Raw genomic sequence first — 21,025 nt, 5'->3', positions numbered from 1 at the left:
GTAGCTTAAAAAAAAAAAAACCCACCACAGGACTTTATACTCTCACAGTTCTGAAGGCTAACCACCTGAAATTCAGGAGACACCAGGACTGTACTCCACTGCTCTCTGAGGGTGGGGGGGGAGGGGCAATCCTGTTCCTTGCCTCTTACTGCTTCTGGCGACTGCCCTGGTGTTCTTGGACTTGTGGCCCCATCCCATTGATCTTTGCCTGCATCTTCACGTGGCCTTTTCCTCTGCATGTCTCTGTTTTAAAAGGATGTTGGATTTAGGGCACACCCAAATAGCCCAGGATGATCTCCTCATCTCAAGATCATTAATTTAAGCACATCTGCAAAGACTCTTTCCAAATAAAGTCACATTCGCAGGTCCTGGGGATCAAGACATAGACCTATCTTTGTGGAGGGACACTGTTCAATCTCCTAGTAGGCATCTCATGGTCTGATTCAGAATCAAAGCAGTGTTTGCCAATTCCAGAGAATCCCTAAATGTCAGTGTGCTGGGGCGGTACAGCATCCACGGCCCCAACTGTTCCCTCATTTTCCTATGAGAAGTACAATCCTTTGCCCTGCTTCAACCAGCAGAACTGAGCCTAGAATCTGGCCCTCCCGGCCCAGCTCTCTCTTCTTGCACTTTTCCACTTCTCACTCTCTAAGGAAATAAACGTACCTCCAGGGCTCTACCTCCCATGCCTCTGCCTGGTCTGACCAGGTCAACCGCAGCCAGCTCAATGAGACTGTGCCTTTATAAAATGCACCACTCTGTCATGCTGGGCCAATGTCACCTTCCCCCAGAACTTGTATTGCTATAGATTTCAATTCGGTTTTGAACACAGTTTCTGGAGCACAGAGTTGTGGTGAACCAAACTGATTCTTCGTCTGTCCTCTCTGGTCAGGTGATAATTTATGGGCCTCCAAATGGACACAGGAAGAGGTTGGTGTGAATCTTGGCATGATGGCGGAAGACAAAATTGAGAGGCCTCCATCCCATTGCTCCCCTGTGAGCATAGTCACCATCGACTACTGACGGCAGAAAACAAACAAGAGACATGAGCCCTTTGGAGGGAGCCTGCTGTCAAGCCCCCAGAGTTTTATAGAAAATTGATGTGTGCATATTGTGTTACAAATACCGTGTGAGCACATTTTTATGGAAAAATAAATGGTCGATCAATAAATATCTATTAAGTGCCTATCACGCGTTCCAGCCCATGTAAGTGGAGCTGATAGTTTAGAGGGGTTTACATAGGGCAAACATTTCTTTGTTTATCTACCCAGCTATGATGGGAATTGGGAATGGCAATGGCTATAAACTCATGTCACTAATACAAGAAATCTCATCAGAAGATGGGGCTAAGGTCATAGTGGGAGTTAATATGCGCGCATGGCTCTGAGGGCTGAAGAGCCGGACCTTGTCTCTATCCAAGAGAGAATGTGCCCTTCCGCCCCTCCGCACCTCTGCCCCTCCACTGTCCATTGCCTGAGCAGCCCTAAAGTATAGCTCCTGACAAAGCTATACTTTCCCCATGTCTTGAGATAAATGGAGTTTTGCTGACTGAGGTCGCCCAGACATTCCCACGGCCTGTCAGCAGCAAAATACTTAATGAAGCAACATGCTTAATGGAGGATATGTGAATGCCATGGTATGTTCTCTTAATTAAAATTTTAATATGTTGTGGTAAGAGAGCTTGAGGAAAGGGAATTCAGTGCATTCAGAGCACTTCATACAACGTGAAGGATGGGGGAAATGCCCCAGTAAAGGGCGGCCCTTGCTATGAAGAGGACCCTGAAGCTAACCACTTCAGCGGATTCCCTGAAGGTGGTAGCAAGGGGGTCGTGGGTCCGTGGTGCCTCTCACTCTCTCCTGCCTCCATGCAATGTCATGAGACCAAAGGCTGAGTTTTCCTCCCCTCAGAGTCTCCAGCTCCCAGACCTCTGCTTGGCAAGGAGCAGGCTCGGGAGGAGTGCTTGGCTGGCACAGCTAACAGTACCATGGCACCAAGAAGAGCAAAGTTCTAACTAGTTCGTGTGATGTTGAGGAAGACATCACTCTTGCCTCAGCTTTGGGGTTTTCATCAGAGAAATTTTTTTTTAATTTTTTAATTTTTTCAGTGTTCCAAGATTCATTGTTTATGCAACACACCCAGTGTTCCATGCAATATGTTCCCTCCTTAATACCCACCACCAGGCTCACCCAACCCCCCACCGCCCTTTGCCTCAGTTAGTGTGTCTTGGAGCCTGGAGGAAGCAGAGAACTGGTTATGTGTAAAGTATGTCTCATATGCGGTTTTAGATTTTATTATAGAGATTGTTAGCAGTCAGGAGATACATTCTGTGGTTTTAATTTTTCACATCTATTCATTATCCATTCATCCGTTGAAGGGCTCCATCTTGAACTGAAAAAAAAAAAGAAAGAAAGAAATCCAGGTGGTGGGTATTAGTGAGGGCACAGATTGCATGGAGCCCTGGGTGTGGTACAAAAACAATGGATACTGTTACGCTGAAAAGAAATAAAAAAAGAAAGAAAGAAATCTTTATAGACACATGTATATATACCAGGTAGTATACACAATGAATTTCCTCGCTCCATCGCTGAGAAGGCCTTGCAGCATGGACACCTCACAAGCAGCAAGCACATATAACACCCATATCTTGGTCCCTAATATCATTCTACTATAAAAGGGACCAGGGATTCTTGGTGAAATGACTGATTCTAGCACTGGGGAAAGAAATATACAAACATGAGCCTGGAGCAACTTGTAGTGCCAGGAAGCCAAAATGTGTGGTAGAAAGAGGGGAGACACCCAATGATGGGGTAAGACAAAGGATCAGGGGAGTCAACTATAAGAAGACCCACCCCACCAAGGCCAAAGCTGGGACAACTTGAGCTAAATAAATAAGCATTGGATTTCAACCCAAAGTATAAAACAAATATCTAGGACCCCATACTGACATGAATGATTAAGTAAATATAAGTGAGAATAAAAAAAATCTTCTGTATATAAAACTTTCAAATAATATGGGCACTATACCCTTGAGGTGATGAAGAATAATTCCCATTCCATATGTGTAAACTGTGTCTACTTTTTTTTCAGATTTTTTTTTTATTTGAGAGACAGTGAAAGTGAGAGAGATCACAGAGGGGGAGGGAGAAGGAGAGCCTGATGCACAGCTCAATCTCAGGATCATGGGATCATGACCTAAGCTGACGGGGCAGATGCTTCACTGACTGAGGCCCCCAGGCATCCCGTGTCTCGTGTCTTTTTGCCAAAGAATCCTGTGTGGAAGAAAAGGAAAATGAATATCTTTACAGCTGGAAAACCTGACAAAACCAGCCTCAGCTAGGTCACAAATCATGTTGATAGAATGTACTCTTAATATGTTATGAAAGAGGTAAAATGGTACTTTATGTGTACGGTCATCGCCCCCCCCCCAAAAAAAAACCCTAACCACAATCTAATTATGAGAAACATACCAGAGAAATCCCAACTGAGGGATATTCTATAAAATACCTGACCAGTACTCCTCCAAACTGTCAACTTCATCAAAAACAGGTAAAATTTTGATAAACTGTAACAGCCAAGAAGAATTCAGGGAGACATAGTTCCTCCATGTCATATGGTATCCTAAATTGGATCCTGGAACGGAAAAGGGACATTAGCTATACACTAAGGAAATCTGAATTAAAACATAGACTTCAGTAAATAACCATGTATCAACATTGGTCTATTAATTATGACAAGTGCATCACAGTAATAGAAGATGTTAATAATAGAGCAACATTATATGGGGTATAATGTGTGGGGTATATGAGAACTCAACTCAATGAACCCACTGTCTTCACAATTTTTCTTTAAATCAAAACTATACTAAAGTTGGGACACCTGGGTGGCTCAGTGGGTTAAAGCCTCTGCTTTCAGCTCAGGTCGTGGTCCCAGGGTTCTGGGATTGAGCCCCGCATCGGGCTCTCTGCTCAGCAGGGAGCCTGCTTCCCTTCCTCTCTCTGCCTGCCTCTCTGCCTACTTGTGATCTATTTGTCAGATAATAATAATAATAAAAACTATACTAAAGTTAAAAGTCTATATTTTAAAAATCTGAAGAGATCAGTAAAAAGACAAAAGATTGCAATTCCCCTTCTTGGGAAATTCTTTCTCCACCCAATCTTAGTCTGCGTGGTTTGGATTAAACTTTTCCCTACATCCTTGTTCCCATAAGGGAAAAGCCCATGATTCCCGCCCAACCAAAGTGTCCCATCTCCAGGGCCACTGTGATTGATTCAGGAATGGACCTGTGACCCAGCCAGGGCCATGACACTCCTCTCCAGTATGTTTGTTCAAATACTAGGAAGAGATGTTCTCTACCACTCCTCTAGTATCACCGAGAGAATATAAGCTGGCAGTCAACCCTCCTGTTACCAAGAAGTTGACCTCTTGCCTGAGACTAATGTCAAAACAGAGATTTGCGACTTTGGAAACAAAGCTAAGACTTTGGAAAGATACAGGGTCCTGATGACATTCTTTGCGCTCCTAACATGCCATGTGCAATGTGAGTGGTAACCCCGGATTTTGTAGTTTGATGAACAACTCAAGTCCCTTTGTCTATGAAAGCTTGAATCGGTGTTTCAATCAATTGTGACCATGAGAGACTTGATCAATACACCGGGTCTGAGGATTGCAGTCTAGGGTCAAACTCTATAAGAGAGACATTAGGGGTCACCCTTCTCTCCAGCACTTGTGTTTCCACAGGGAAACTTGTGCTCCATTAATGAAAAAGTATGTAAGGAACTCTTCCACCTCGCCTTTCTGGATGTAGTGATGACTTATCTGACGGGCAATATTGGAAAACGGAAATAGTACATGTAGATAGGCCCCATCTGGGCTAGCCTTTCCAACCAACCTGCCTAAAAACTGAGACACTTTGTAGTCTGCTGCTTTCACCATGAGACAAACTCATTAGGGTCAGGGTCCATGCATGCATTCTGGTGGCAGGTCTCAAGACTCATCCTCCTCTGGCCTCACTCTTCGGCCTCAATAAGTTTAATGCGGTTATTCTGGATAAGAGGGACAGCTTCACAGACCCCAGCTTCCCCTTAGGTGCATCATCCTAAGGTCTTAATTCAGGAGTAAAAACTAGGATGCCTGATTGTCCCTGCAGATCCAAGACACACTCTCCAATTTACCATGATCCACAATGTAAGTGGTATTTTGCTCTTCATTTGTCTGACATCTACTTCTCATCTGTTCTGGAGTCAAAGTGGAGAGAAATGGTGAGATTAATTCCCACTTTTCTTTTTTTTTTTTTTTCCCCAATTTATTTATTTTCAGAAAAACAGTATTCATTATTTTTTCACCACACCCAGTGCTCCATGCAAGCTGTGCCCTCTATAATACCCACCACCTGGTACCCCAACCTCCCACCCCACCGCCACTTCAAACCCCTCAGACTGTTCAAATCGAGGCAACAGAATGGGTTTGAAGATGGAGCGTAGAGAACAATGCTTATGGACATTCCATAACAGAAGTCATTTTATGCTCCTTATGTAAATCCTCATCTGTGTGTGTGTGTGTGTGTGTGTGTGCGTGCGCGCGTGTGTGTGTGTGCGCATGCACGCATGCATGCATGCATGCAGAAATGTTCAGGACAACATGGCTTCTTATACTTATAAAGGGGGTAGAGAGCTACTTATTGAAGGAATAAACTCATCTTGTTATTGTAAGCAGTCACCCATGCACATATATATGCCTAGTAGAAAATTCCCTGATATCCTTTCTGGTGCCCCGAATGACAGCCAGGTTGACATAGAAAGCTCAATTACATTATACCCTAAATAGGCTATAGGGGAAATGGGACTCATCCTCCAGGGTTTTCTCTAGCCACAGGTTTTGAAAGGGCATCCTCCCAAGACTCTGTCTCTGAGCTAGTCCCTTTATCCATCAGTTCAATAGGAACAGAAACTTCTCCCATTTTTAATGGGGGATTGGCTGTAAACATCAACTTGGTTAATGTTTTCAAAGTGCCAGGCAAGTACTAAGAATCACAATAAAGGATGTCAGAAGGCAGGAGTGAAGTCTGAGAAAGCTTGTGTTCCTTTTGCATAAATAACTTGTGCCATTATCTTAGTTTCTCAAGTCAGAGTTTCTTCTGTAAATAATTCACTGTAATAGATGGTGAGCTAGCTGTGAGAGGATGTGGTAAATTATTTACAGTAGTTGTGGAATATGAAACCTAACACAATCTGGATAGAGAATCAGGGACGTGTTAGGGATAAATGAGAACAGGCTCTGTTGTAGGAGAGGGTGTCACAAATTCAATAATATTAGTGCACCTCTCAGACAGCTAAGACCTGCAACCCTTAGCCCTTGGAGCAGAGCAGTAGCCAAAGAGCAGAGTTAAAACAGTTAAAGATCATTTCAAGTAACACTTGCTTGGGTGCCTTGAACCCCATGCAAAGATCATAGCAAATACATGCAGTGGATGTTTCTTGCATTGGGTGAGATGGGGTGCAGAAGAAACTGAATAGGGCTAAGTTAAGATTCATTTCAGCACCAAGAAGGAGGTAGAAAACCTGAAAGCACGCAAGCCCTAATAACTTATCATTTAACAATAAAATGACCTTTATCTATGGGACACTTGCCTTGACTTTTACCAGCACTCCATACCTTCATTCTGATGACAACCTCCTGATGACTGTCCTCATCTTCATTATGTAAAAAACAAAACTGAGTCTCAGAGAAGTCAGGTAACTTGGCTGTGGTCACACAGCCAGAAAGTGGAATGCTGGGACCCAGACTCAGGTCTGACTTCACCAATTCGTTTTCATGCCCAGTCTGATGAAAAGACACCACCAGCCTCAGAAGAGTTTCCTGCAATTCAAGTAGGTACAATCCTTCAATCCCTCTTTCTTTTTGCCCACAAAGATACAGACCCAGCGTTGCAGAGTGGGCAGAGCATTGGTTCCGGTTGAGACAAACCTGGGTTAGAACATTCGCAACTTTTGTAATGGTTTTGTGACTCTGGCCAAGTTATTCAACCATTCTAAGCTGGTTTCCTAGAATCGTTCCACACATACTTATTTAGCACTTAGCATGGGCTGGGCAACTGTCAAGGTAAAAAAGACACACAAATAAGCCTGCCCTCATGGAACTTACCTTCTACTGGTATGTTGAGGAGGTAGTGCAGGTGCAGAGTGGGAGGTGGTGGGATGACCACAAACAACATAAATAATCTATATAGTATATTCTATTTAGTATGTTAGAAGGCTTTGAGTACTGAGAAGAAACAGAAAAGAGAAGGAATAGAGGTTATGCACTGGAGTGGTCCAGTTTTCAATATGGCGGTCAAGGAAGATCTCATTAAGATAGTGACATCTGACACAGACTTGAAGGAGTGAATGCAAACTGTGAGGATGTATGGGGGTGGGGAAGGATTCCAGGCAGAGGGAACACCAAGGGCAAAGACTCTGAGATGGTAACAGGAAAGGGTAAGTCAGAGGAACAGCAAGCAGGCCAGAAAGACTGGAGAAGAGGAGTGAATGGGAAGACAGGGTGAGACCAGAAAGGTGACAGAACCCAGGAAATGGGTCCTACAGAATGTTTGAGCTGAGAGAGACAGCCATTCTCACTTTGGGAGACAGGGAGCCACAACTGGAGTTTTTTCCTTGATCATATCTAGTATCTTTATTTTTTAAAAAATTATGTTAGTCACCATATAGTACATCATTAGTTTTTGATGTAATGTTCCATGATTCATTGTTTGCTATATTTACTTTTTAAAAATTTTTTAACTGTCATTTATTTTATTTTATTTATTCATTTTTTTCATCATGGTAAATGTACTCTTTAATCTCTATCACCTACTTCCCCTATACCCCACCTACCTCTGGGTAGGAGCCACCCAATTGTTCTCTATATTTCAAACCCCCATTTCAAAAGTTCCTTCTTGACTGTCATGAGATGAATAGTTCTGAGAGACCAGGGTTTGCCTTCTACCAGGCAGAAACAATGCTGGAAGATGACAATACCCTAGGGGCTGACCTGTGAGAATTAAACCAAGTGGATGTCTGCCAAACACCCAGCATGCAGTAGGACCCAATAAGTGATAGCTTTATTACACAGATCCTTTACCAAGTTAAGATCGCTTTCACCCCATTCCAATTCCAATGTTCTATGAATAGACTTTATTATGTGAAGGGCTAAGACTTCTAGAAAATCGGATATATGTATTTGGAGTTTCCTTTGCAAAACTCCACATATTATTAAGAATAACAACACGATACAAGATCATCTTTCTGGGAAAAAGTATAAAATAAAATAATGTGAGCTTCTCCTTTAAGAAACGAGCTGGCTTTAAGCAGTAAAATGCTTTGCTATCTGGAATTGTTTTGCTAAGAATAACAAGTCTCAAATCAGATCTTCTTTCTACTTTGTGCTATTCTTTCTAACTCTCTAAAGTTCTTTTTTTTTTTAACGATTTTATTTATTTATTTGACAGTGAGAGAGGGAACACAAGCAGGGAGAGTGAAAGAGGGAGAAGCAAGCTTCCCACTGAGCAGGGAGCCTGATGTGGGGCTCGATCCCAGAACCCTGGGATCATGACCTGAGCCAAAGGCAGATGCATAATGACTGAGCCACCTAGGCGCCCCCTCCCTAAACTTCTTGACACCCGAGGAGGAAAGCAAATTAACTACCACACAAACAAAAAGTTCTTTGGGCCTGGACCTTGTTTTTCTCTAAAAAGAATCGCATTAGGACCTCTTTGTTTAGTTAGCTTCAAGTTTCTGAAACATTTTTAGGTAACTACTTAAGTCAAAAAACAATGGCAGTGTGAAAATGTGTGCATATTCATAAATCTTATCGACAGTACTGACTACGCTTCTTTCTATAGGAGCATTGTCTTCTGAGCTATAAAAAGCTCACCGATCTCCTTCTGGTGGAGAGTGATGATTTTCCTGGTCCCTATTCTGGCTGCACAGAATCATTTAATAAAGTGATTTCTGATGGTTTTCCTGATATCTAAATAAAATACTAAGCTTTTTGCTTTATTGATTATTATTTTTGACACCACAGACTTCAGTGAAGTTTGTGGTCATGACCTTATTGTTCTTGCGTATTGTGACAATTCCAAGATCTATCCTTTATTTATTCATTCATTCACTCCACAAATATTCACTGACCATCCACCATGTAACACTCATTATGTTGGATGTTGAATATACAAAGGAGAAGAAACACAGCTCCTACCCTCAAAACACTCCCGAGAGTCAAGCCAACTGACCATTCAACATAGCAAGGCAACTGGCACTTTGGCGGTCTGTGCAAAGACTACGGAAACAAGAGTGGAGGAACCCCAAATCAGAGGATCAGGGAAGACTTCAGATGTGAAGCTTGAGAGATGAATGGGTAAAAAGGAAATAGGAGCCAGCAATCGGCCCTCCAGGAGAAGGAACAGCTTATGTAAGAAGGAACAACAAAGGCATGAGGGAACCTCACCTGTGGAGAGAGCTACAAATATTTCTGAACAGGTGTAGTGAGGTCATCCCTTTGAAATTCAAATAAGGGAAGGGATAGACTCCATGTCCTCAAATGTCTGTTCCCACCCCGAGAACCTGATAACGGTCCAATCACCCAGCATGTGTGGAGCCCTAAGTATGTGCCAGCTACCAGGAGTTCAGAGAAGCAAAAACCACCATATCTTCCTTCCAGAGACTCATGGGCTTGTCATTTATGACAGGATTCTAGCAGCACAAATCAAAGGATTATTTTTTCCTTTTTTGCAAAATTATAGCGACATCATTCCACTCCTATGCCAGCTTGTTATTGGCCCATTGGCTTAGCCTTGGAGCACTCCAGTCACCTCACCTGTAAAAAGTGGGCCAGCATAGCTACTCTCAAAAGGTTGCTGATAAATAATAAAATGCAAGAAATTCTCTAATTTCACATCTGCCATATGGCAGCACTCAACAAATGTGAATTATATATTTTATTTGGTAAAGACAGAATTTCATCTTTTTTTTTTTGAAATGTCAGGAAACTTAACTCTGTGTGTTCTAGGGTTGGGGAGAGGAAAAGGTGGAGATAAAATTAACAATTCTATTACTACTTTCATTGTTCACTACTCAGTCTGTCCAACAGAGGGGAAGGAGCATGAGAGGGGGAAGTCTGCCATCCTAGAACTTGTTCAGACAGTGGGGTGTGGGGAGGTCTATCCCCTGCATCCAGTACCATACCTGACCTTAAACAGGTGCTCCATAAGTGTTTCTTGAATGAATGTATGATCTGTAACTTGGAATCCGCCTTAAGCAACTGCACAGAGATGTGTAATTCTGGAAATGAATGCACTTGCCAAATTGCCAGAAAGCACCAAGAGGTTGAAGAATGGCTGAAGTAACCAAGAATGTTCAAGTCCAGATAAGAAATGCCCCACAAAGATGCGATTTTCATCTTCACATATTTAACCTCTCATCTCTTGAATGACAGAGATGACTTGATCTGAGGGGCTCCAGAAGAATGCACTAAGGGCTATAGGAGTAATCACATGAAGTTAGATTTCAGTCTGTTTTGGGGTAGATTCTCCTAAATCTCCATTTGAGGGTGGCCTCAATATTATTGAGTTGTCTATCACTGCCATGTTCTAGTCTGTACTATGTATCATATGGTGGGCTCCCAAGTATCCAATGGACAAGTAGACAAGATAAATTTCAGTTCTAGTTTTCTCTGGCGGATATTTTGGAATTTAGTCAGGCAGCATTCCTCCCTTAGAGGAACTCCCCTTCCTTCCTCCATGAGGCTCTGGTGAGATTGCAAATTTCAGGGTTCCACTCCCCTAGCCCACCCCTGGAGGACTGGGGTTTGACCTAAGCTAAAATAATCAGCATCTCTTTCTGAGGACTTTGAATCTTAAGCAAAGGTTCAGAAAGCCAGAAGGTGCTTGGCATTGGTCATCTGAAAGCAGAAACCCATGAAAACCAGTTCCCCTGTTTTGAAAGCCAAGAGGTCCTGGTATGCCCTGGTTCCTGGTCTTTCTGCAAGCTGGGTGTTCAGCAAATCCTTTAATTCTGGGAGATAGCCTTCAAATAAGCACCCTTTATTATTTCAGCTAATGGGTCAGTCCCTGCTGCTTGCAAAGAAAGAATCCTTGCAGAGAGGATTAGTTCATTAGTTCTATGACCAAATTGTGCAACCCATAAGTTAATATGCCTCCCTGATGTTCTACTGCAGAGATACCATAGGGAAAAAGGGATCCTCAGTCTCCCCCAGCCATGTAGTGTAGTGGCAATGTGTGCTCTAGGCTGAATGTTGAAAAATACATGTGTCAAAACTTAATCTCCCATGTGATGGTGTTAGGCGGTGGGGCCTTTGGAAGGTGACTAGTTCATGAGGGCAGTCTTCACGACTGAGCTTGGTGTCCTTATAAGAGAGATCCCGTAGAGTTCCTTCACCTCTTCCACCATATAACCAGGAATCCAGGCCTCATCACCAGACTCCAAATCTGCCAGCACCTTAATCTTGGGTTTCCAGCCTCCACTATTGTGAGAAATAAACATCTGTTGTTTGTAAGTCTATGATATCTTGTTATAGCAGCCTGGACAGAGCTAAGGCAATGTGGTCAGGAGGAGGAACCTGGAAAGGAGGCACACATTGAAATTACATCTCTTTCGAGTAAGCATATTGTCCCTTAATCTCCCTCTCCCTCTCTCTTTCTCTCTGTCTCCTTATGATCTACATCTTCAGATGAGAATCAGAGCAGTCTAATTAAGAAAGGTGCAGGAGGAAAGGAGAGAGTTCAGAAGAAGACACAGGAAGAAGAAAACAGAGGGAGGAGGTGTGTGCCTTGTTGAGTAACCACCCCCACAATGGCCTCGCAACTGTTAGCATGCATGTGCACCAGCTAATTACCAATTATCAGGCTGTCAAACCATAAAAGCTAAACTTGGCCACTATGGCTGTCTATCTAAAAAAAAAAAAAAAAGAGGTTATAAAAGGCTGGTGCCACCACCCCTCAATCATGGTGCTCAAAATAGAACCTATTAATTTAGCAGAGACCACATGGCAGCTTCTCGAAGGCCGCAGGTATGACCCCTGAGGCTGACCGGGAGGGGCTCCTTACAAAGGCTCTATACATCACACTCCACACATCAGTGAGGGTGAAAAGAGAAGCTGGGAGTGGGAGTCCCAGAAGTGAAGCAAGTCATTCCTTGAAGTGAATCTTGCCTGATAAAGTTGGAATAGGAGCATGGGCTGGTAGGAGATGCCCTGACACAGGATCACACAGGCTTGGATCCAGACTGGGGATCTGTGGTGGACCAGTCTGAAGGTGCAGCAAGGTGTACTGTCTGGGGGCTGCTGCTCAGAATTCGCTTCCTTTCCTCTTCCCTGCTGACCTTTTTCAGCAGAACCAGTGCTTATCTCCAGAGACATATGGCAGTGATTCTGGTTGTCTCATGATGGGGACACCAGGTGGGGACCCCTACCAAGCTTATGTCCTGCAGTGGTCATGTTAGTGCCACACAATAAAAATTGTCCCATGACCCCTGCAACTTCCAAACATCCTGGAAAAAAAAAACAAACATAACTTTCTCTGAGCTGGGAAACTTTTTTCTCTGTTTCACATAAAGACAGAAAGTAATGTTTTCCCTACTTTTATACTATTTTTATACTGAATTATCCAGGAGTACAACTACCATGTACATCAAGAGAATCTTGTATCAGTTTTGTTCAGAATTTTCCCAAGAGCTGATCACCAATTCACAAAATATTCCCAATAGCAGGGTGGCTGGCAGCATTGAAGTTCTAAAACAACACCCCTGGATCACGTGTCCCTCACACTTACGGTGATTTTATAGCACAAACTCCTGACTGCTTCTTATCTTCTGATATAGTCTCACCTGATACAGTATAACTTTATTAAATATTAAACTAATGCATTATTATTTAATTAAACAATGTGTTGCTTTTTGTGTTTAGAAAATATATTTTTTAATTTCATATTGAGGTAGGTATAGCAGCTACAAATTTCATATAAAGAAGGCTTAATAAAATATTTGTAATATAAAAGGGTCTTCAGCCAGGTTTCTGGGAAACAGACTCTGTGGTGAAAATATGCATACAGGAAGCATATTAGAAGGTGTCGCTGGGATCAACTGTGGGAGACACTGATATAGTTGCAACGGAGGTCTCATGCCATCCCACAGGGAGCTCTGGGGCTGCGATGGCCCTTGAGAGTTGCTCTGCTTTGAGGCAAGGAGACTGGGCTTTTGTATTCAATATATGTACCCATCACTGGATGCAGGCATAAGCCTAGGTGAGGACATGAGCTTCTGCTGAGGTCAGCACTTGGAGAGACACTCAGCTGTGAGTTCTCAATATCCCCAGTAGCTAAAAGATTGAAGACCTGGGTCCTGAGGGAAAATCTGGGCAGCACACCACAGCATGCATTATACTCCATCCCTGTTCTGCGCAGATATGTGAGCTTCCTAAAACAAGTTCAAGGAAAAGCTCCTGGGTGATTCTGGGTGGCCTCTTTCCCCAGGAAAACTTAAAAGTGTATCCATCTGCTTGGGCTGCCAGAACAAAATAGCACAGACTTGGGGAGAAGGTTGTTGTTAAACAGCAGAAATATTTCTCACAGTTCTGGATGCCCAAGATTAAAGCACCAGAAAGGTAAGTTTCATCCTGAGGACTCCTTTTAGCTTGTATGTGACTGGCATCTCACTGTGTGCTCATACAACCTCTTCTTCCAGCATACTCAGGGGAGGAGTGCCATTCACACTTCCATTCTTATGAGGGCACTAATATCATTAGACCAGAGCACTGCCCTTATGACCTCATCTACCTCTAATTCCTCCAAAGGCCCCATCTCTAAATACCATTACTTTGGGACTAGGGTTCAACATATGAATATGGAGAGCATACCTTTGGTCCATAATATTAAATCTGTATTAGTCAGGCTTTTCCAGAGAAACAGAACCAACAGCATGTGTGTGTGTGTTTGTGTGTGTGTGTGTGTAAAATAAATTTCTTTATATATATGCATATGTAATAAATAATATAACATGTGATAAATCTTGTCATCTCTATAGAAAAATTTATCGTAAGGATTTGGCTCTCACGATTATGAGTGCTGAGAAGTTCCAAGATCTGCAATCAACAATCTGGAGATCTAGCAGAGCCAATGAGTAGTTCTAGTCAGAGTCTAAAGACCTGAGAACAGGAGATCTGATGGTATATGTTTCAATCTGAAAATCAATAGGCCCAAGACTTGGGAAAGGTCAGTGTCTCAGTCTGAGTCCAAAGGTGAGAAAAGATCAATGTCCCAGCTGAAGCAGACAGGAAAGCAGAGTTCCCTCTGACTTGTAGCCTTTTTTGCTCTATTCATGCCTTCAACTGATTAGATGAGGCCCACCCACCTTGGGGAGAGCAATCTGCTCTACTTGGTCAACCTATTTAGATGCTACTCTCATGCAGAAACACCCCCACAGACACCCCAAGGGTGATGTTTGGGCACATTTCTGGGCACCCCATGATCAGGCCAAGTTGACATAAAATTAACCATTACAAGAAATTTGAATGTTAATGCAGACTCTGAATGTCACACCAGGAATCTCATAAGTTCTGTTGTGAGAATGCTGTGGTGTCTTAATATAGTGACATGGAAGGTTCTGGAAAGGGACCCAGACACAGAACAATCCAGGGGAAGAACACAATCTGTGAGGAAAGGCAGGCAGTGCAGCCATGGTGTGTCTGTGGGCTTTAAAAGCTCCTGTGAGTAGTGCCACTCTGCATGTGTAGAAACATTCCACCTCATCCATTCAGGGCTCTCTATGTACCTAATTTTTGTTGTGAGTCAGCAAGCTATTCAGTCCTCTGCTGTGGTACAAGACACCATGACAGATGGCAGTGCCCAGGCTGGGAAAAAGTTGCATATTCCTGACAATAACTAGCCAGGAAAGCAGGGAGGTCGTCACTGGTGGTCAAATTAGGCTGGTTTCCTTGGGATGGTTTCAATGAAGGCATCAGCCTCATTCCCCCACAGTGGGAATGGGGAGGACCCCAAACTGTGGCGAGTGTGAGGCAGAAATCCATTAAGTCCACTGACAAGCAGTCTTGCACAGCAGAAGCATCTAAGGGGATTTAGTTAAAATCGTGTATGTCCTGATAACCAAGCATGTGACACAAATGAATGGCAGAAAAGGGTCACAGAGAACTTTATGGAAGGATGAGAGTCTTTAAACTTGCTGATTCACCTGTTAGCTCTGGAGCATCTATGCCCTTCCCACAGACCACAGGAATCCCAGAGTAGTGACTTAGGTAAACTCCAGAAGATGCTGGAACCATTTGGAAGCACCAGACTCTGTGACTGAGCTCCATATCCAGCTGCTTCAACCTCTTCCCAAGATTTCAGTTCCTTTGCTTTTGAAGGCCCTACTTAAAGAGCTCACAGTTTTAGCTTTGCACAGTGGCAGTACCATAGCCAATGAGGTTTATCTGAGGCACGATTACTGCTAATTGAAAGATCTCACAGTTTACAATCCAGTGAAATGTGCCCATATTCTACATTAATGTAATTGACGTATAACTATGTAAGAGGAAAGTTGCAAGAGGCAAGATGACATACTGTAATAGTCTGCACATACTCAACTAAATGCATATTCATTTTGATGGTATAGTGTTCTTTTACTATATTTGAGCCAATCATTTCCCTGGTCTCAAACGTTTTTCAAGGCTCTTAAAAAGCTTGGGTACACCAGACCTTGCACTCTGGGTACCTAATGAACATATCAGCTCTGCAACTTAGTAACAGGGTGACTTGAAGCAAGTGGCACGATTGAGCCTCAGCTTCTTCATCTGCAACGCTGGGGGAGTAATGCCTGCTTGCCACTACTGCTATGGAACACCCCACAGCAAGAAAATGCTTTGTACAAAACAGCCATGCAACAAAACTGTCTTTGGTTTAACTCTGAAGATCTTCAGAAAGCCAGGAGGAAGGGCAGGAAGAGGAAGGAGTCACCACTAACTCTACACGTCGCACGGGACAGAGCCTTTACAAGCCCCGGTATATGACACCTCTTTAAACATTCCCTGACAATCCCAACTATGAGATAAGAGGCGATATTATCCCTGTGTTGCAAAGGGCATCCCTGATGTTGAGACCCACCATAACAACAAGACTGAGCCAGGTTCATCATTGCTGGGAGGCAGAAGCAGTAAAAGCTCATGGAAGGAATAAGGAATGAGAGGAAGTTGAATTTTTCTCTGGCATCCTTGCACCCAAGCTGTGATGGTTAAATTTCCATCCCTGTGGTCATGAGGAGGCAGCAAAGGGGGATGTCAAAATCCCCAGAGCTGGGGTTCCTTGGAAGGGCAGGGACAGAAGCACATCCCAAACTTAACCCATCCTGTCTCTGCATCAGAGTTACAAACAGTACAGCTGACCAGAAGGTTAGTAAAAGACATGTGACTCGCCTAATGGTGGATTACAGGTACAGAGAACAAAAAGGATGAAAAAGGTTTGGGAAGAAAAAGAAAAAGCACACACTTACATATACATGAATTTATTATACACACACACACATATACAGTCAACTCAGATCAGGAAAAATTCCTCCAGGTGCTTGGTCATCTTCAGGCTACCAAGCCACATGACCCCCTTCTCAGATGACCAAATACAAGCCATATTAATTGAAATGACCCACACAAATGACAGTCAAGGTCAAGGTCCAAGAAAGAGGAAAACCCACTAATATTTTGTGCGTATATGTTATTTATTCCATATAATTATTCCTGTTTTACAAGCAAGAATTCCAAGTCTCCAAATCTTTGCAATTTGTTCAGGGTCAAAAAGCTAGTAAGAGGTAGAACCAGATTTTAAACACAAGTCTGTCTCATTCTGAAATCTGAGCCCTGTTCTTGAGAGCCTGTGCCTCCACATACCCCAAAGGTTTCCAGTTTTCTAGAAGATAATTTTAAACTGGTAATGGGACATACTGTAAGCATTAATACTTGGTACTTTTCACCTCCAGACAGCCTGGATCCTCTCCCAAACACTACAAATTAAGTATTCTAACTTCCGGTGAGAGGTGAGAAAATGGAGTTCCTAGGACATGATGTAACTTACCCAAGTTACTAGGTACAGCTAGTAAGTGATGGTTCTGGGACTAGAACTCTGACCCCACCCCTTTTATTAGTTCTGCTTTGGAGAACTGTCACCCTAAAGTGAGCCATGGCACCAGACATTCACACAGCTAAGCATGCATTGAGGTCAGGGTGCTGAGTGGGTGACAGTAAGATAAAACTCCTAGCTCTTCTGGGGAAAGCCAGGCAGACTGGTTCCCCCATTGACATGAGTGCACATCTGAACTCCCACTTCCCAGAACTCCTAAGAGGTGATGCTGTCCTCTGTGCTGATCTAGTAAGGAATTTCCATCAGCATACACTGAATAGAGGACAGGGAGATACTAACCGGTGACTTCCAGTCTTAATGAGGAAGCTATAATTGTGTCCCTGGGCCAGACAGCTGCCAGCTTCCTGAGGAAGGAGATGATATCTTTTAAGTTTTAAGGATGTTTTGTTTAAAAATAAACATAGAGGAAGTCTTGGTTCTACTTACTCTCCTTCACCTTGTCCAAGGGGGAGGAAAAGGCAACGAAATTGTAATCGGTCCAGGCATCTGCTTAATAAAGTAACACAGACATACAGCTTTCCACAGCCATACAAGGTGAGATTCAGAATTTGATATAAGTTGGTTTAAATGTGACAACAGAAATAGACTAAAACATACTGAATAAAGGTCATAAATAAAGCAACAACCTCACATTAATGGGCATGGCATGAGATGTGACTCTTGATCCAAAATCTGCCGGGCAGACGCAGGCAAGAAGAATCTCCTGACTTGCTTTTGAATGATGTCTTGGAAATGGTTCATAACAACCATGAATTTCAATTTGGCTTAGTAATCCCATCCAAAGCAGAACCTAATAAGGGAGTAATCAGGACATCAGACTGCAGCAGACTTTAGAAGACTGTGAGTGAATCTTATGGAAGCTAATCAATAAGTGAATAATCGTGAATGTTCCGGTCATGCATAGCACTCCATCCACTCTGAGATGACAGGGACTGTTAGTAAAGACAGTGTCCGCATGAGGAGCAAATACAGTGAAGATACACCAAGGAAGGACAGGGGGATGTGATGGAAAAAGATGCACTGAAAATTATTTTCCGTGCTATTATTATTAGGATCGCTATTTTACTCTTCCCCACACTCCTGAGCAGATGTATTCCAAAAAAGCATCTTGGTAAATGGCTGAGAAGTATGAGGCAGCAGGGTCCCTTTTCAGTTCCCCTAGGGAGGTCCACTACTTTCCTTCTGGTCTGAAAGCTGCTGTCTCCACTCTCTCCCCAAGGAAGCTGCTCTCCTAAGGTCTGGGTGTAGTGGGACACAGGCTCCCCACATTCTTCTTCCAGGCTGTCTTTGAAAGCAATATCATAGCCCCTTTTTGTTTCAGAGGTTTTACCACTGACCACCAAAGGGGAAACTGGAGGTAAGAAAAAAAAAATAACAAACTTGGAGAAAGTACAAATGTTTAATGGATCTTATGGGTCTTCTAACCACTGTGGACCTGGGTCAGAGGTGACCAGAGGACAAAGCCAGTAGGGGGCAGTGCAGTGTTAGGAATTTCAGCTCTGGGGCCAGTTGGCCAGGGGTTTAAATTCCAATTCTGGCATCTGGGAGTGGGGTGGCTTCTGAACCCCATTTTCTGTTTTGTAAAATGAAGACAATAGAATCTACCAAGGATGAGTTGTTTCTAGGATTTAAGATTATAATCTATTACACACACACAGGCATGTGTGTAGTATATAAACACAAAGATAAGAAGTAGATGTAAACACAGTACAGATACAGATGTGTATCACATGGATAATGTGGTAGGTGTTCATATGGTAGCTGTGACCACTTTTGTCTTTCGAAGAGAGAGGCACTGGATGACCACTGGGGGTGAAATTCAACACGCTTTTCCATTCCTCCATACCTCCGCTGAAAATGAACAATTAACACATTTCATCCTGATAGCTCCCTTTCAGATCTTAAAAATGTAACTCTACCCACTCCAACCATGAGAAAAACATCAGACATCTCACGCTGAGGGGCATTCTATAACACCTGACTAGTACTCCTCAAAATTATCCATGTCATCAAAAACAAGGAAGACTCTGAGAAACTGACACAGACTAGATAAGCCTAAGGAAACACACAATTAACTGTAATGTGGTGTCTTAGATGAGATCCTGGAACAGGAAAAGGACATTAGCTAAAAATTAGTCCAAATGAAGTATGGAGTTTAGTTGATAGAAATGTACCAATAGGGTCATTTTCTTTGACAACTGGACAGTGGTAATGCAGATATGAACAGTGGGAGGAACTGGGTAAGGGATATTTGAGAACTATGTACTATCTTTGCAATTGTTTGTACTTCTAAAACTACTGCAACATAAAAATTGCATTTAAATTTTACAAGTTACCCTATTTTGCCCATCCCTCTACCTCCTCCCTCTGGCAACTATCACTTTATGTGCTCCTCTAGATATTATGGATAATTTGAATCACTGTAGTAATAATTAACACTCACTGAGCATTACCATAGCCCCAAAACTAGAATAAACTTATTACCTGGCATTATTTCATTTAATCATCCCAATTGCCCCATGAGGTAGGCACTAATATCCCAATAATGTAGCTCACTGGTAGGGATTCACTTTATATTCACATTATATTTTCTTATAATGTGACAGCAATTTGGAAATCTAAAAATACTCCTTCCTGGAAAAAAAAATATACAAGTAGAGAGGGTTTTCAGAACTGTGGTAGACTGACTTGGCTTACCTCTTCCTCTAACTCCCCAGTATAGAAATGTTAGATGGAATATAGCAATAAAAATAATTTAATATATACTCCGCTTGGGGACGCCTGGGTGGCTCAGTTGGGTAAGCCACTGCCTTCAGCTCAGGTCATGATCCCAGGGTACTGGGATCAGGTCCCGCATTGGGCTCCTTGCTCCGCAGGGAGCCTGCTTCTCTCGCTGCCTCTGCCTGCCTCTCTGCCTGCTTGTGTGTACTCTATCTATCTCTGGCAAATAAATAAAATCTTTTTAAAAAATTATATATATAAAATTATATATATATATAAAATCTTTTTTAAAAATTATATATATATACACATATATATATTTCGCTTGAGAGTGGAGAGGAGAATAAGAAATTCTTAGATTCTCTGGGGCGCCTGGGTGGCTCAGTTGGTTAAGTGGCCTTCACCTCAGGTCATGATCCCAGGGTCCTGGGATCGAGCAGAGAGCCTGCTTCCCTCCCTCTGCCTGCTTCTCTGCTTACTTGTGCTTTCTCTCTCTCTGTCAAATAAATCAATAAAATCTTTTAAAAAATGAATTTCCTAGATTCTGGAAGCAAAGGGATAGCTCAAAAGCAAAGAATTAAGAGTTTGAATTTATATCACAGTAGTCCAGAAGCATCCAGCCTAGAAACAGGTAAGGGTTAGGGCTTGAGAATAACACTTAAGACTTAGATAAATAGGGCTTAGAAAATGAAAAATACAAGCCCAAGAAAACAGAGGGAGATTATCTTCTGCCTAAGAATCTGAGTAAAGAAATAAGGAACCTCCTATGAAAAGTCAAGTCTAAGTTTACTCCATAGTTGCCTGTGGGGTCAGAATTTACATGTCTCGGGTAGTATGAGAATCCCAGAGCAAGAAATTAATGTGAAATCTGGTCTAGAAACAGAAAACCTCTGAATCGTAGAAGAAATGTGAGTCTATTCTATAATGTTTTCCCATCAAAATGTTAAAGAAAACACAACACAACGAAGCCCAGCAATCTATTTTACCATGTTAACAAATTTAGGGAAAAAACAAGTTTATAACAATAAGTGGCTTTCAAAAATGGTAACATTCAGCACCAGTTTATGAAAAGAAGAAGTCTTAGCAAGCTAGGATTTGAAGAAGGGTTTCCTTAAACTCATAAAGGGCATACA

At 42.6% G+C, this 21,025-nt stretch overlaps 1 non-coding gene across 1 annotated transcript; it reads left to right on the top strand.

Moving 5' to 3' along the window:
* Positions 1 to 15,435: 15,435 nt before the first annotated feature.
* LOC122892750 lies at positions 15,436 to 15,573 on the top strand. Its single transcript, XR_006381458.1, has one exon. It is a non-coding gene; the product is annotated as a U4 spliceosomal RNA (small nuclear RNA).
* Positions 15,574 to 21,025: the final 5,452 nt, after the last annotated feature.

Source organism: Neovison vison, chromosome 12 (genome assembly GCF_020171115.1).
Source record: "Neovison vison isolate M4711 chromosome 12, ASM_NN_V1, whole genome shotgun sequence".
Lineage (NCBI taxonomy): Eukaryota > Metazoa > Chordata > Mammalia > Carnivora > Mustelidae > Neogale > Neogale vison.
The sequence above is the reverse complement of the archived record's forward strand: the minus strand, read 5'-3'. Positions and strand labels throughout refer to the sequence as shown.